The following is a 16,361-nucleotide window of genomic DNA, read 5'->3' as shown; positions in this document are numbered from 1 at the left end:
GAGAAGCATCTCCAAGGACCAGAGTAGAGCTGGTCTCCTGTTAGGAAGTCCCAGGCCCAAATGGACTTCACCGCCAGCACCCACGAACTCCCTTGCTGGGAGTTCCAGTCGTGAGGTGGGCCTGAAGCTGAGAGTAAGGCATTCGTGTCATCAAGGAGCTGTGCAAGCAAGAGTGGAGCAGAGTCCACTTTCTGTTCTCAAGAGAACTACCAATGTGAACAGTGGCCGTAGACGACATCGCTCTCCTCTGACCCCGTGCATCGTCATCACCATCTTCATCCAAGGTACTGTTGCCGAGGGTCCATGTGACTCTGCCTCAGCCACTGCAAGTCCCGCAGGCTGTGTTGAACTTTGGAACTGTGTGTGTTGTTGATGCAGGAGAAGCCCCAGTGGAGCTACCAGTGGCTACTACGTAATCTTGATTTGTAACAGACTTTCGAAGAAGAACCTTTTTAACCAAGTAACCTTATTTATGTGAAACCTCTTTCCCATTTTTGGTCTTTTTAAAGGTTAGTAATGATACTTTATTTTTTTAAACCGGTGTGGAGTCCGTTTGCGATGTCATTATTATATTACTGTGAGTGTTAGTACAAATAAGTTATGCTTTTCCTTTGAAGATAGGCCTGCCTGCTCGAGTCAAGCTACCTATGGAGTGAGCGGAGGTTATCCAAAAACGCATATCTTTCTTACCCTGACATAGAAGCAAGGGTGCCAATTTGGTCTAAGGTGTCTACCTCAGCCAACTAGAGACCCCCAGTTCTAACAAACGCTTGATGGGAGAAGCAGACCTACAAGATCTGGGATAGCAGTTGTAATGAATGAGTTAATATTAACACAATGGCCCCCATGTGGTCCCAGGCCCTCTGTCCTGACATGGTAAGACAGGTGGTAGAGGACTGACCCATTACCAAATTGTTAATCCCAGATATGGGTAAAACAACCCCCATTCTGGGATATGAACACAAAGTGCAGATTATCAATCAACTTGTTGACAGTTTATTTGATTTAATTCAGGTATGGTGGTTATTGGAGTTATTTACTTAGGGAGGTTCATTATGCTTTGCATTGCTATTTCACCAAGAGGGACACGAGAAGACTTACTTTAGCTTAACATTGAAGTTTGTGTGCCTCTGTGTCCTTTCTTGACACTCTTTTTTTGACAGTAGATTCTAATGCTGTTAATACCACATTTATATCTTCAATGTCAAAATAATTGCCTTCAGTGTTTGAGGCCTAATCAACGCAGCGAAAGGAATAGCAATTTTATCTCCGATAGACCAGTGCAGGGGACATTTGTTTGCTTCAAGAGACAATTTTCCACTACCTAGATTAGCACCAAATCAAATCTGAATGGTTTCCCCAGCAATATCTGTCATCGAAAAGGAAGAGTTCATCCAGAAATTTTAAGGATAGGTAATGGACTAGAAAGGCAAAATTAAAGTGCAATGCTGGCCTATAGTAAAAAGAATGGGCAGCATTGCTTCACCATATCAACAGCTTACACTCCCAAGATTTAAGACTTTTTCATACAATGGATGATTACAGATATCAGGCAAACCCCAGAAGCATCTAACCTGGTGGGAAGGGAATTAAATGTGATCATGAACAATGAACTGGACAGGCAGGGTCAATGCTTTAATCAGTCCATGGTCTTCACTAAGAAAAGGTTAGTTTGGTTAAGAGAGTGGATTGGAAGCATGTTGCAGACACACTCACCCTACACAAAGACACTACACATTTCTTTTAGCAGGTCATAAAATGTATGCCCAAAAAGGCTACCTTCTTAGCACACCATCACTACAAGCACAGGTTCAGAGGGTGGACCTAGGATCCATATCCTTGTCCGACCCTACCCCGATTTCTGCTGTCCTCTGCATGTTTTCCAGGGGGTGGGCCCAGGCTGTTGAGATGCAGGGACAGTTTCACACAACAAAAAGCGTATGTTACTGCCTTAACCCTTACTGCCTGCAAAATATTGATACAGACAAAGTGAACACTAGCAAACTCGGGGAGACATTGAGAGCAGTGGCTAGAGGGGTGCTGATAGCTATCCGAGCCAAGGAAACTAAGAGTAAGAGGAATAAAATGGAGGAACTGGGGAAGTGTGTGAAGGAGCTTGAAACCATTCATAAGTGAGAGTTTGGTGGCAATTAGACACTGTACGCAAACAACTCAAGCACTTAGACCTAGATAGGGCAAAGTATGCTTTACTTCACTTAAAACACACATTTTATGTATGGGGAATAAATGAGGGAAGATGCTAACATATAAACTCACAACACATGACCAAAGATGGAGTTCATTTTGTTACAGCTCCAACGGATACAGAAGTCAAAAGGGATGATCAAATTACTGCCACTTTGCATGATTTCTTATACATCCTTTATTAGACACAAACACAAAAAGATGTAGAAATAGAACCCTGCATAATGGAAGCCAAAGTGAATAGATTGATCATTAGACACACAAGTTGAGACTATTAAGAAATCCATTAAAATAAGTAATATCTGCCATTTCCAGATTGAAGCCATATAAATCACTATCCCGGATGGGTTTTCACCTTTCTTTTATAAACCCTTTGGCAGAAGTTAGCTCCAAACACTCACCCAGCTTATTAACCTTTTCACCAATAGTGGGACACTAACTCAGACCATGTTGGAAGCCTCCATAACAGCCATTCCTTACTTGTAAAAACAGCGTTGTAGCTCCAACAGACCCATTTTGCTAATTGTTAGAAATGGGTTTTTGGTTAGGAGAGTTATGCACCCTGTCCAAGCAGGATCCATAATCCTACTCAGGGTAAGTCAGATACAAACCCTAAATTAACCTGTGCTTACCCTCTAGTAGCTTGGCATAGAACAGTTAAGCTTAATTTAAGAGGTAATGTGAAAAGTATTTGTGGAACACTTTAAACAGTAAATCAGTGAAAAGGCCACCCAAAAATGATACCATACCTTTTTAGAAAAATAGAGCTTAAATTAATGAACAAAACAAGACCAAAACAATTTGCTGCACTAAAATAATCCTTATAGGCAATTTCCTGTTTCTAAGTGTGCTGCAGACTGCAGCGGTTGTACGATATTACAATGCAGGGAAATAGATTGTATGCCTTTAACAGTAATTTTTTACCACACATGTTTTTACCACACATATACTTTTACAGTGCATGCAATTACCACACATTGATTTTTAATATAAAGACAATGTATGTGTTGGGGGACACCCACACCCCCAACTTACCTTAAAAAAGTGGTAAAGGCATGTGTTGTAAAGTCATCCACATGGTAAAAGAATGCATGCTCAAAAATGTGTGGTAAAGACACAATGAGATAAAAACCTCATTGTAATGTCGGTTTCCTACTGCAGAACACTTAAAAAGAGGAAACAATGAGAAGAAATAAAGATTGTTATCCCTGTTGCACCTCTGGTGGGAAGGTGTACAATTTTGACACGTTTCCAGTGTTGGAAAATTTGAGGTTGCATCAGAATGCATGGATGGATGTGTGGGAACACCCATGCTCCACCCATGTAATTCTTCCACCACACAATGTAAATGTAAATGTAGTATACTTGTAAAGCGCACAGCTGCCCCAGCAACGGGGCGTCCCGGCGCTGTATAACTCTGGGGAACCCGTCCTGGCTTTCCCTGTGGGATGGTCCCTTGCTGGGAGTCCCCAAGGTGGAGCCAGGCATCCCCAGAATTGGTGGGGCCGTTGTGGAGATTAGGCAAGCTAATGCCCAGAGTTGCCGAGTGGAACCCCTGATTAGAGTAAGCACCGAAGCGAGAATTATCGAGTCCGCTGACCAAGGTCCACGACCCTGCCGCGTCGGGAATTGAACCCTGGTCCCAGGCTGACTTCTGCTCTCAGGCCTGCCGCCTCTAACCAGTGAGACACACTACTCCACTGTAACACAAGGCAGTGACAAGCAATGTCTTGCTTTACACCAGATTTACCAAGCCCCTCAGGGTGGCTTTGTATGGCTTGGTAAATTTCATTCTAGGTTTTGCATCACCTTACGTCACCTTGCATGGTGCAAAGGCGACACAAAACTATCACAAAATCAGCCCCTTAATTACCAAACTGTATTCCTTACTACCGCAACCCTTCCCCCAACAGAGAAGGCAGCAGGTCATAGGCACTGGGAAACTGAGAGAGGGCATACATTCACAAATGAAGAATCAAAGGTATTTACTACTGCACACAAAACGGCACCCAATGTTAATTTCAAGAAACTGCACCCAAGATAGTACAATACAGGTAGTTCAATACAGCCAGGACAGAGAAATGGTACACAGAATGGTGCAATGAATACTGATGTGGCTGTGGCAATAGTAGTACCCTGCTTCATTAATTGTGGAACTACTCAAAATTGACTCAATACCACCAGAGGATCTTAGAAGTTATAGATATATTCAATACATTGTTGCAAAACCCATGTGTTAAGGCTGTCATCGTAGGTTTACTTAACAGTTCGAAGTTCCCATTGAAGTCTAAGAAAGGCAGGCCGATGGCTCCTGCCCTTGGTAATCTTCTTCCACTGGGGCTCAGATGTGTCTGTTAGAAATGTGGTTTCTTGTTGGCTAGGATATGTACCTAAGCCAGGCAGAACACACCACTCTAGTCAGGGTGAGGAAGTTACACACCCAAAATAACCCCTACTCACCCCCTTGGTAGCTTGGTAGAGAGAAAAATGCATTTCCCAGAGGAATTTGCGTAACACACAACTGACACACTAGGTACACCACAAAAAGAAACTCCACACAAGAGTATATAAAAACATCTCATATATTGTATATAAAACACATAGACCACAATCACATAACTTACTGCACCGCTAGGCACTTGTCATAAGAATACATAGGTCATAAAAAAATTGTAGTATAGGTAAAGCCTATTAGACCACCATCACTGTCATCATATGTAAAGCACATTAGACCCCAAATCACATAAATCATAGACAGTTTGCTGAGTAGGCAATTGTCATGAGCCTAACATGTAGTGCATTACATCAATGGTTATCTGCTGCACATGTCAAAAAGAATGAACCCATCATGAGAAAAGTCATTACTGAGAATAACCTTTAGCTCCTAAACACAATATTAAAGGCAAGACTGAAAACATGTTGTTTTACTGCATGTGTTCAGAGGGTGCTTCTGCTAGCAAGAAACATGTTCTACTGGGCTCAGCAGAAGCAGGTCAAATGACCTCAGAATTAGGGTGGGGGAGGGACTGCTCTGATCCCCACTTTGAAGTTAGCACAGCAGTAATAACCGTTACCTGAGCACACCATCCAAGGTGTGCTACTGATGCTTTCAGTGTGGTCCCGCTGGCCCTGTACTCTTTGAACCAGTGGCAGCCGAGCAGGACATCAGCTGTCTGGCCTTGGTAAGAAACAAAGGATCCCACATCGGTCCGATGTGCAAATTATAGGACGCTTATGCACTCCATCCGCTCTTCTCCCAGTTGCCCATAGCTCACCTGAGCCTACGTGGCTCCGTCTGGCAATGTGCGGGGCTGGGCAGGATCTGATCGGTGCTGCTGTGGGGGGCGCTTCTCCCTCTGCTTGTCTCACTCGGCCTGGAAAGGTGTTACTGCTGCTAGACAACCCCAGCCGATCCTGGCACACACCCCCCAGCTGAAGAGCAGTCACACTTCCCTTATTTGAGGTCGGAGACCTCGCATCTCTACAAGGCGGGTAGCGCCTCGGTCACTGCCCACTTTCGTCGAGGCGAGGGGAGCACCAGAGATTCTCCCTCACAGGGAGACCAGCACTGGTATCTAGAAGCAGGCAGGAGGCATCAGAAGGAATGGGGGCACAAGGAAAGAAGGCCCCAGGACTGTGCAATTCAGAGTGCAAAAAACAGAATTGGGTAAGACAGAGTGCAAGAACCAGAATTCTCTCCCATGAAAGTAAATGCATGACGAAAGAAGCTTTTCCAGTACTGAGCAGCAGGACTGTGCAAAGTAATGGGAAAGCCCACAGACTTTGTAAAACAAAGTGGAAGCAACAGGGCTCTTGCAAAATAGAGCACACATGCCAGAACTTTCCCAAAAGCAAACGGAAAGCACACAGAAGAAAGACTTTGATGTCCCTGTGTCTACCACAGCAGGGCAAAAAGAGTCAGTCCTTTTCCTCTACCACAGACAGAAGTAGCAACCGCGGGCCAACCAACCCCTCACACAGAAAAAGGAAATGCTCCTCACACAGTTCTTTTGCTCTTCACCTTGGCAGTGTCCTCTTGTGGGGTTTTAGGTCCACATTTTTCATTGTTGTCTTTGTGGCAAGTGTTCCTGAACCCAGTCCTTTGCTCCCTGGTGCATCATGACCATCGGGAATGAGACAGCATTGAGCCTATTCAGTTACAAGTGAAACTTCTTCCACCATTCTAAATGGCAACCAGGTCTATACAGCCCAGTGATGAGTCACCCAGGCAAGACAGGGCACACATCAACCCCTCCCAGTGACTGTCTAGAGTGAATGTACATCCTCAATTCCTGTCACTCCAACATTAGACCTAAATACACTAACAGCAGAGGCACACAGAATGGTAAAGCAATAAAATGCCCACTGTCTAAAAGTACCATTTCAAATACACAATTTAAAAAACACCTTCACTAAAAGGTGAGAAATTAAATTGTGAGTTCAGAGAGAAAACTTTCCTTTTCTACCCTGTCCCAATGGAAAGTTATACTTGTTGGATGTTACAAAGCAACTTCCAATTTAGCCCATGGGACAGATAGCCTTTCAAGGGTGAAAAACAAAATACACTGCATTTCACTATCAGGACATGTCTCACACACCAGAAAAAGAAGGGGTGGGGGTTGCCAGGCATTGGGTCATGTCACACCTAAGAGAAATCACACATTTTGACAAAGTCGTCAGTAGTGGAATTCAAGCTTGGGCTCTGCTACCATTGATGTGGATCCACATCAAATCCATATGCCCCCGAGGTGAGATGCAACGAGGAGAAATATCTTTATTTCTCCTTGTATTTTACTCTTTCAATGTGTGCTGCATTCTTTTTGTGCAGATGTCCCTCCCTGCACAAAAATAATCCTGCATGTAATGGTGTCACTCTTTCACCATTGTGTAAGGGTGCCTAAGTTGGCGCTATGTTGCCGAAACTGTGCCAGTGCAAGGAGAAAAGACAGTCATGCACAATATTTATAAATATTGTGCATTCCTGATCTTTCGCTTTGGCATTGGGCAGCACAGCAAGGTGCCATGCTTTGCTTCCCTTCACCAAAATCACATACATGAGGGACACAGTGCCTAAAAGAGGTAATAATGTTCAAGTTAATTGCTAAAGGTCAAGATGTCAGGAGGAAGTCAAGAACTACCACCCATAGTGCATCTGTAACAGCAACATTGATGTGCCCATTAATCTTTCATGTGCACGCACCAGATGTTCATGGAAATTAGCTGTGACACTTTCAAAAAGCAAACCTTTATGGGCTATACACTTACTCATAAATAGAATGGAAAGCTCACCACATTCTTGGCATTTATGGGTAACTGATTATGGGTTGATGATCCACAAAGCCATTGACAGTCCCCCCACCACCATATTGTAAGATTTCTTATTTACTGGCAGAGCATATGGGGCACCTCTAGAGCACAGATGCAATGTCACTGGCAGTGTTCCACTGTGCTCCATTCAGCCCCACGTTATTTCATCGTCTACATGGAGCCAATCACAACCTTCCACATTGAAAACAGCATGACAATTCACCAATATGCTGACAACCCTTTTAAAATTGGTGGACCCCCAGTTGTTTTTCACAGCCTTACCTCTTTAGTGCAGAGGGTTTCAAGGGGTCACAACTCTGATGAAGAATATGCTTCTGGTGAAAACAATGAAAGTCAGGATGTTCGGGAAGTTTGATTTTGTTTTTTGTCCCCTGGGACACAAAGAAGTCTTTAGATAATCAGGGAACACATTTTTTTTAAAAAGGGGGGGAGTGGGAGTAGCATGCCCTAGCATCAGACTGTACTCTCACCCCAAAACAGGTGATACTTTATTTCATTCTCTGATAAATAACACAATCTTTCTGCCCTCCCAGTAAGCAGATTGGAGGGGTTTCCATCCAATCTGCCTGCAGGATGGTAAAAAGCCTACTTGACATTAGGGAAATATGGTCAAAAAAAGAAGAGGTGGGTGGTTTAAGCTGGTATTAGGCTGTACGTCAACCCCAGTATGGGCCCATTAATGATTCTGGCCTCCTGCCTAAAGGGGAAGAGATACCAGGTAGAAAGGGTAAAAAAAAAGAATAGGTTGGGTGGACTAAACTGACATTGGGCTGTGCTCTGACCCAAGTATGGGACCAGAAGTCTTTCTCCCTTCCTGGAGGGGGTCAGAAATGTATTAAACACCAGGAAAATATTGTCAGAAAAAGAGGCGGTTGGGGGTGCCAGGCATTGGGTCATGTCACACCCAAGAAAAAAACACACATTTTGACAAAGTCGTCAGTTGTGGAATTTAAGCTTTGGCTCAGCTGCCTTCTAGGGAACTGATAGAGCTCAGGCTCAGCTGCTCGTTTTACCATACTCACCTGGCCCATACACGCTTTGAACAGGTAAACCACTGCTTAATCAGAATTTTAATTAACCATTTAGAACCTATACCATTGACTTACCAATCCTTGTCACCGGTACCTATAGTCCTAAGGGATCAAGGGAGTTAGCATAATAGGCAGTAAATAAACATTTGCATTCATAAAATAACCACAGACTCGGGAAAAATTAAAACACTTTATCTTTGTAAATTCTTCAATGTCAGAGTCCATACCAATTCAATTAAAACGAGTTCAATTCGAAAGAATATGATCAAAGCAAGTTGATGTGAAAATATTAAGAGACTTTCTTTAAGCATTGAAACATAGGAAGGGTAAGAAAAGGGAAACAATACAATGACATACCCACATTGATTTATAATTACCTAGAATGGTGTGAAGACTAACCCTGGCCACTGGCTTGGATAAAGGACAGGACACCCGATAGTTCAGTTGCCAACAGGACAGGACAGGTGTAGACCAGAAACAGGACAAGTACGGACCAAATTGGATCAGGACAGGACCACCACAGGTCAGGACCGGCACCCACAGCTAAAGTGCAACGCAAGCCTCACACCCCTCTCTGCAGCTAACAGTCGGACCTCGATTGGGTTATCGAACCTTCTCCCGCAGAACTCCAATTGAGTTATCGAACTCCTTCCCAGAACCCCGATCGGTATATAGATTCTTCTGACAGAGTGCTCTGCCAGCATCTCTGCTCTCGATCGCCTATTGAGTGCATTGGGTCAGTGACAGGTCATCTATTCGGACAAGTCTGACAATCTAACTAGCTAAGCCTACCTTAGATATAATATTTTCTAGGGCAGTGTACCACCCTCCAATGTTGCAAGTTTGTGTATTCCCTCAATTTGGTTGGTCAAAAGACAAGGAGAGATCATCACACCATACCAGTTATGAGGTCACTTGATTCAATAATGCAAATTATCTTTCCCGCCCATAACATTATTTTCCCATGCATTTTATTCCACCCCACAATGGATGTTCTAATAGTAAATACAATGTTAAACAATTTATCAAATTGTCTTCCTCTTGGAGGTTCATAAGGTCGGGTTACCTGGCGCATCACAGGCAAAACTGTCGTTGGCAAGCTTTCAATGCCATTGCTTGTGGACTCGGGGATTTCAGCACGTGCGCAGTTGTGAGACCCAAGATGGAGCAACATTGTACTTGATTGGTCCAAACACGAGCTAATAGCAAAGTCAAAAAAGAACAGTTTTAGAACAAAGAATAAATGAATGCAATGTTTACCACTTATCTTCACTCTATTCCAATTACTTTATTTTAACTACAGCATTAGGAATTAAGCAGAATGAACAATTTAGTTACAGCAGCAATGCAAGCGCTAGCACGTGAAAACATGGAGCCGCCATCTTTAGTTCTAGTGCGCAGAAGCAAAGATTTCCCACATAAGCAGAGAATACGTCACATGAGTGTGACAGACGCATGCGCAGAAAAATTCCGACATTGCGACGGTCATTTTAGGACACTTGAGTTAAAAGCACATTAATTAGCTTCCCCTATGTGGTAAATAAATAATTAATTACCGGTACTAATTTTCTATGCATTAACTGAAAAGGATAGCTCAATAAATAAGAGGCAGAATCCGTGGTATCCGAGTCGAATGGGCTTTAATCAGATGGCTCGAGCCAATGGACCATCGGGTTCCATCACCTGCAAAGGTTCAGGAAGGGACAGACACAAGGAAAAGGGGAATGGCAGCTGCAACGTCTCATTAACATCATACAGTATATATAGTAAAACAGTACAATTGCATTGAATACAGTAGGCGTAACAAGTGAAGAGAAGAAGATAAGAACATATGGGCGTAAAAAGAAGGCGTGCACAGGGCGTGCACGGAGGTGTGTGATGTAGACGTCACAGAAGTGTCATAAGTGGGTGGACACATGGAGGGGGCTTCATGGGCAGCTGGAACCTTTAACCTACTGGTGCGCGCAAAACGAGTCATGACGTGTAACTGGGGAGAGCTGGGGGCTCTGACTTCTGGCACTAGAAGAGGAGACTAAAGTCTGGGATGTCAGGACGACATGTACCTATAGTATATCTGATATCTTGTGTTTGGAGTACATGTTGATAGAATCTAAAAGTCATCAGGGTAAAGGCTACTTGTCACTAAGGCTGGTGCATGCATATATTCTACATGTATTGCGTGTGCTATGAATCTTCTATGGATACTAATTCAGTAATTCTCTTGCATAGAGACAGAAAGACTAGACTATAGACGAATATGTTTATCCTGTTCATTAGCTAGGAATGTGATGCCGGGGAGCTGAACAGATAACTGTAGGCATAACATATTCTTGGCAGGCAGGCCAGGCCGAGCACCGCGCTGCTTGGCAGGAAGTAAGGGAAGGGTCAGGGATGCGGGAGGGGCTGCATCGCTCCTCGGAGTGGTTTCAAGAGACTTGAGCTTGAATCTGGTGTCCGGGCCCCGTGAGGCCTAGAAACGGGGACAGCTCGATGAATTAACGTGCACAATGTAAAGACGTTGGCAACATAGGCCTAATACTCGTTGCTTTCACGAGGACTGGATAACTGGCATACTAACGTTGGACACAACTATAATTGCGTCTTTATTCGGTCAAGGGGGAACATATGCATATCGATCATGCATATATAACATATAATGGGGAATACGTAGGGACACATGACAAGGCAAAATTCAATTTTCCTCATTCCCTCCTTGTTCCCTACGTTTCCTTCAGGAAACATCAATATTCATGAGACCATCTATCTGTTCATAGAGCATCATTTGCTCGTCTTTAATCTTCTTGGAATGGGACTTTGGACTCGGAATACAAGAGGTAGCGCACAAGCCGCAAATCGCAGGGCCACATTGTAAACATAGGCAACAACTGAATATGATCATTACTACTATTCCTAGGAATGACAGTACTTTCCATCCCCAGGCAGATATTATACTCCAGAGCCAACCGGACCATGTCCAGGTGCCTGGATTCTGGTGTAACTGATGGGCTATTTTATGAAGTCTTGTTATAGCTGAATACACGGACGGTGCGTTATTAGGAATGAAAACGCAACAACTAGATCCGATGACTCTACAAGCTCCGCCCCTATCGGCCAGTATGACGTCAAGAACAAGGCGGTTCTGAAGAACAACAAATCTCATAGCAGACTGCTCTTCTGTTAAGTTACCTAGGGCAGAAGTAGTCTCATTCACTACTGCTTCAAGAGTTCTGGTTAACCTGCGTATTAATTTACTATTCTGGACGGGACCTATGAAGAAGAAGAAACCTTTATTGAAATCCGTATACTGTTCCAATGCAGTTTCAGTCTGATCGACAATTGGGGACTCGATCTCCCTTCTATGTCTGACGTGTACTAGATGTGTATTTCGGTGATAATCAGATGGGGCTAGGAAAACTGGTGGCAGTAGGAAGGCAATGTAACATGTTCCATCCCAATCTAGGGGCAGACGTACATATGCGGTCTGACCACATACAAAATACGAATGACGTGAGGCTTTGAAATTAGATTTCCCACTGTCACTATACTCGACCACAGTAGTACAATCACTGTGTCCTAGATGTACTGAACCATTCTTTCTAACACATAATTCGCCTTTCACTGGTAGAACTGTAATAGCAGGCAAGTCTGGAGTAGTCTCGGACTGAACATTCAAAACCATGAAATTCGAGGAATAATTACCTAGATCATATACTTCATTTTCTAGATCTAACCCTGTTCTATGGGAAAGACCTTCCTTGTCTGGGAAACATGTTCTATTCAGATGGGACTTATCGTCTAAAGATGACGTTAATGTAAACCATGCTCCACACGAACCATTGTGTGAAAACGGATAGGGAAAGAGTGGCAGAGCTCCCTTTACTGTCTGGAAAGGGGGGAGTCGACCACATACCCAGCAATTTGTGGTATTGCTGGTCTGATGTGAATAGTGTAACATACGAATAAAAGTATTGTTGCGCATTGCAAGTCGATAGGATAACTCATGAGGGGGTAGTTCACTAAATGTGAGCTCTACTGTATCATTAGAGGAAAGGTGTACATGTGAACCAGGAGGAGGAAAGAATACGTGTAATAAACAACTTATACATGTGATCGTAAGACTCAGAAAAAACATAAACAATAATGTAACAATGCATCTACTTCGGAGACTTTTACAATATTTCATTTTCTTGAAGTTTCGTCTATCTCTCTCACTATGTGGGTCTATCTCATACATGTCAGAAACCTGTCTAACCGCTTCACCCGAGGGGGACTTAAACAATTAAACGCTGTCTGACTTACTAGACCTTAACTTAAGTTTATACTCCTGCTGCGGAGTTTTCTCTAACAGGGGAAGTTTAGAGTCAGTATCGGGACAGTCCTTGAAAAAAGTCTTTGGACGCAGTCCATGGAAACGCTTGATGTGACTGGAATGGAGCCAGCCTTTTCTTCCTTCTAGCTTTACGGCGGTCCTTGTGGTCATCAGAACGAGTTTTGGCTCCTTCCAGCGGGGCTCCAGAGGGCTTGAGCGATCAAAGTTCCGAACCAATACTAGATCGCCTGGAACGACCTCGTGCGGTTTCACCTGGGTGTTGTCCGGAAAGGCAGCCGCGACCTGTGAACGACAAGAGAGTAGTGCAGACATCAAGGAAGCTAGGTAATCTGTCAGCATGTTACTGTCAACATCGGTGATTTTACGAGGCATAGGTGTACCCCACATGTTCGGGGGACGACCGAATACAACCTCGAAAGGGGACAGACCTGAACGGGAGTGAGCGACCATTCTCATGTAAAAAAGGGCGACTGGCAGAGCTACCATCCAATCTACGCCTTTCTCGGCACAGACCTTTGCAATGCGGATTTTCAGAGTTTGATTATGTCTCTCGACGAGGCCAGCTGCCTCGGGGTGTCGCACACAGTGGAACTTCCACTGGTACCCTAACAGAAGAGATACTTGTTTCATGAGTTCGGATGAGAATGGCTGGCCGTTGTCTGAATACACGACCCTGGGCAAACCATAGCGGGGGAAAAACTCACGTACCAACTGCCTGGCAGTGGTCGCGGCAGTGTAATCTGGGACTGGATATGCTTCTGTCCATCTGGACAAAGCGCAGACAACTACGAGGACATACTTGAATCCTCGACATCGATCCATCTGGATATAATCCATCTGGAGGACTTCAAAAGGGTGGTCAGGAGGATGGAATCCACCTTGTTCCACCGAAACACCTTTACCTGGATTGAACTGACAACAGATCATGCAGGTACGTACTTTCTGCTTTGCTGCTGCTCGTAAATGCTTGTTAAACCAAAGGTTCTGGATGCTGTCTAACATAGCTTTTTCTCCTAAATGTGCTGGACTGTGTGCTGTATTAATGATGGCTTGAACCATAGAGTCGGGGAGAAACCATGTGCCTTTTCCCTTCGTCAACCATCCCTGATCTGTCTGGACCCCTCCTTGTTCAGACCATTTCTTGATTTCGTCTGGAGTAGCATGTGTCTGTATGTCTAGTACGTCTTGTGTAGGATCCTTGACGCAGTCCATGGAAACGCTTGATGTGACTGGAATGGAGCCAGCCTTTTCTTCCTTCTAGCTTTACGGCGGTCCTTGTGGTCATCAGAACGAGTTTTGGCTCCTTCCAGCGGGGCTCCAGAGGGCTTGAGCGATCAAAGTTCCGAACCAATACTAGATCGCCTGGAACGACCTCGTGCGGTTTCACCTGGGTGTTGTCCGGAAAGGCAGCCGCGACCTGTGAACGACAAGAGAGTAGTGCAGACATCAAGGAAGCTAGGTAATCTGTCAGCATGTTACTGTCAACATCGGTGATTTTACGAGGCATAGGTGTACCCCACATGTTCGGGGGACGACCGAATACAACCTCGAAAGGGGACAGACCTGAACGGGAGTGAGCGACCATTCTCATGTAAAAAAGGGCGACTGGCAGAGCTACCATCCAATCTACGCCTTTCTCGGCACAGACCTTTGCAATGCGGATTTTCAGAGTTTGATTATGTCTCTCGACGAGGCCAGCTGCCTCGGGGTGTCGCACACAGTGGAACTTCCACTGGTACCCTAACAGAAGAGATACTTGTTTCATGAGTTCGGATGAGAATGGCTGGCCGTTGTCTGAATACACGACCCTGGGCAAACCATAGCGGGGGAAAAACTCACGTACCAACTGCCTGGCAGTGGTCGCGGCAGTGTAATCTGGGACTGGATATGCTTCTGTCCATCTGGACAAAGCGCAGACAACTACGAGGACATACTTGAATCCTCGACATCGATCCATCTGGATATAATCCATCTGGAGGACTTCAAAAGGGTGGTCAGGAGGATGGAATCCACCTTGTTCCACCGAAACACCTTTACCTGGATTGAACTGACAACAGATCATGCAGGTACGTACTTTCTGCTTTGCTGCTGCTCGTAAATGCTTGTTAAACCAAAGGTTCTGGATGCTGTCTAATATAGCTTTTTCTCCTAAATGTGCTGGACTGTGTGCTGTATTAATGATGGCTTGAACCATAGAGTCGGGGAGAAACCATGTGCCTTTTCCCTTCGTCAACCATCCCTGATCTGTCTGGACCCCTCCTTGTTCAGACCATTTCTTGATTTCGTCTGGAGTAGCATGTGTCTGTATGTCTAGTACGTCTTGTGTAGGATCCTTGACTGTCATGCAAGTCGTCAGGACTGGAACATCTGTCTTTGTCGTGTTAACTGGAATGTCTGGAGTCTGAGCTGTAAGCTTGGCTGTTCGATCTGCTAGATCGTTACCCTGGGAAATGGTATCAGTGGCTTTCGTATGTGCTTTGCACTTCATAATGGCAATGGCTTTCGGTAAATGTATTGCTTCTAACAGAGCTTGAATGAGGGGGCCATGCTGAATCTTGGCTCCATGAGAGGTCATGAAACCTCTTTCTTGCCAAAGGACTCCAAAGTCGTGTACGACTCCGAATGCATAACGCGAAACTGTATATATGTTTACTTTCAGGTTCTTGGCTCGTATGCAGGCTTGGGTCAGAGCGATGAGCTCTGCTGCTTGAGCAGACAAGGTGTCAATACGATGTGTTTCTATAACTTCAGTTTCAGTAGTCACTGCATACGCGGCTACTAACGCTCCTGTACTTGTTCTCATACATGAACCATCCACGTAAAGTGTCAGGTCTGGATCAGGTAATGCAATGTCCGTCAAGTCTTGTCTTGGCTTTGTCATGGTGTTGATAACTTCCACACAGTCATGTGTTGCAGGATTTGAGGTAATCGAGGGTAACAGTGTAGCAGGATTTAATATGTTGCAGCGTCTGATCTCTATGTGTGGCTGAAACAGTGTCAGTTCATATCCTGTCAATCGTGCTATAGTCAAGTGCTGAGTCTGTGTACGGTTTAAAAGAACTTCTACGGAGTGTGGAACTTGTACTGTCAGGGAGTGTCCTAACACTATGGAATCACTTTGTCTGATAGCTAAAGCTGTGGCTGCAACTGATTTGAGGCACGCAGGCAAAGCCTGGGCTACTGGATCTAATGTGCTAGAAAAATAAGCACAAGGTTTGTGTTGTCCTGCTTGATCTTGTGTGAGAACAGATAATGCTGTACCATCACGTTCAGTGACAAAAAGTGTAAAAGGTTTACTGTAGTTTGGTGTCGCTAAAACAGGTGCATTACATAAAGCTTTCTTTAACTCATTAAAAACAAGTGTATGTTCCTGGGTCCAAGGGAGGACAGTCGATGTGGCTGCCTCCTGTGTCGTTAACTGTATCAGTGGTTTGGCTAGATATGCATACTGAGGAATCCATTGTCTG

The sequence above is a fragment of the Lissotriton helveticus genome, chromosome 4_1 (genome assembly GCF_964261635.1).
Source record: "Lissotriton helveticus chromosome 4_1, aLisHel1.1, whole genome shotgun sequence".
Taxonomy (NCBI): domain Eukaryota; kingdom Metazoa; phylum Chordata; class Amphibia; order Caudata; family Salamandridae; genus Lissotriton; species Lissotriton helveticus.
This window is presented reverse-complemented; position numbering follows the sequence as displayed.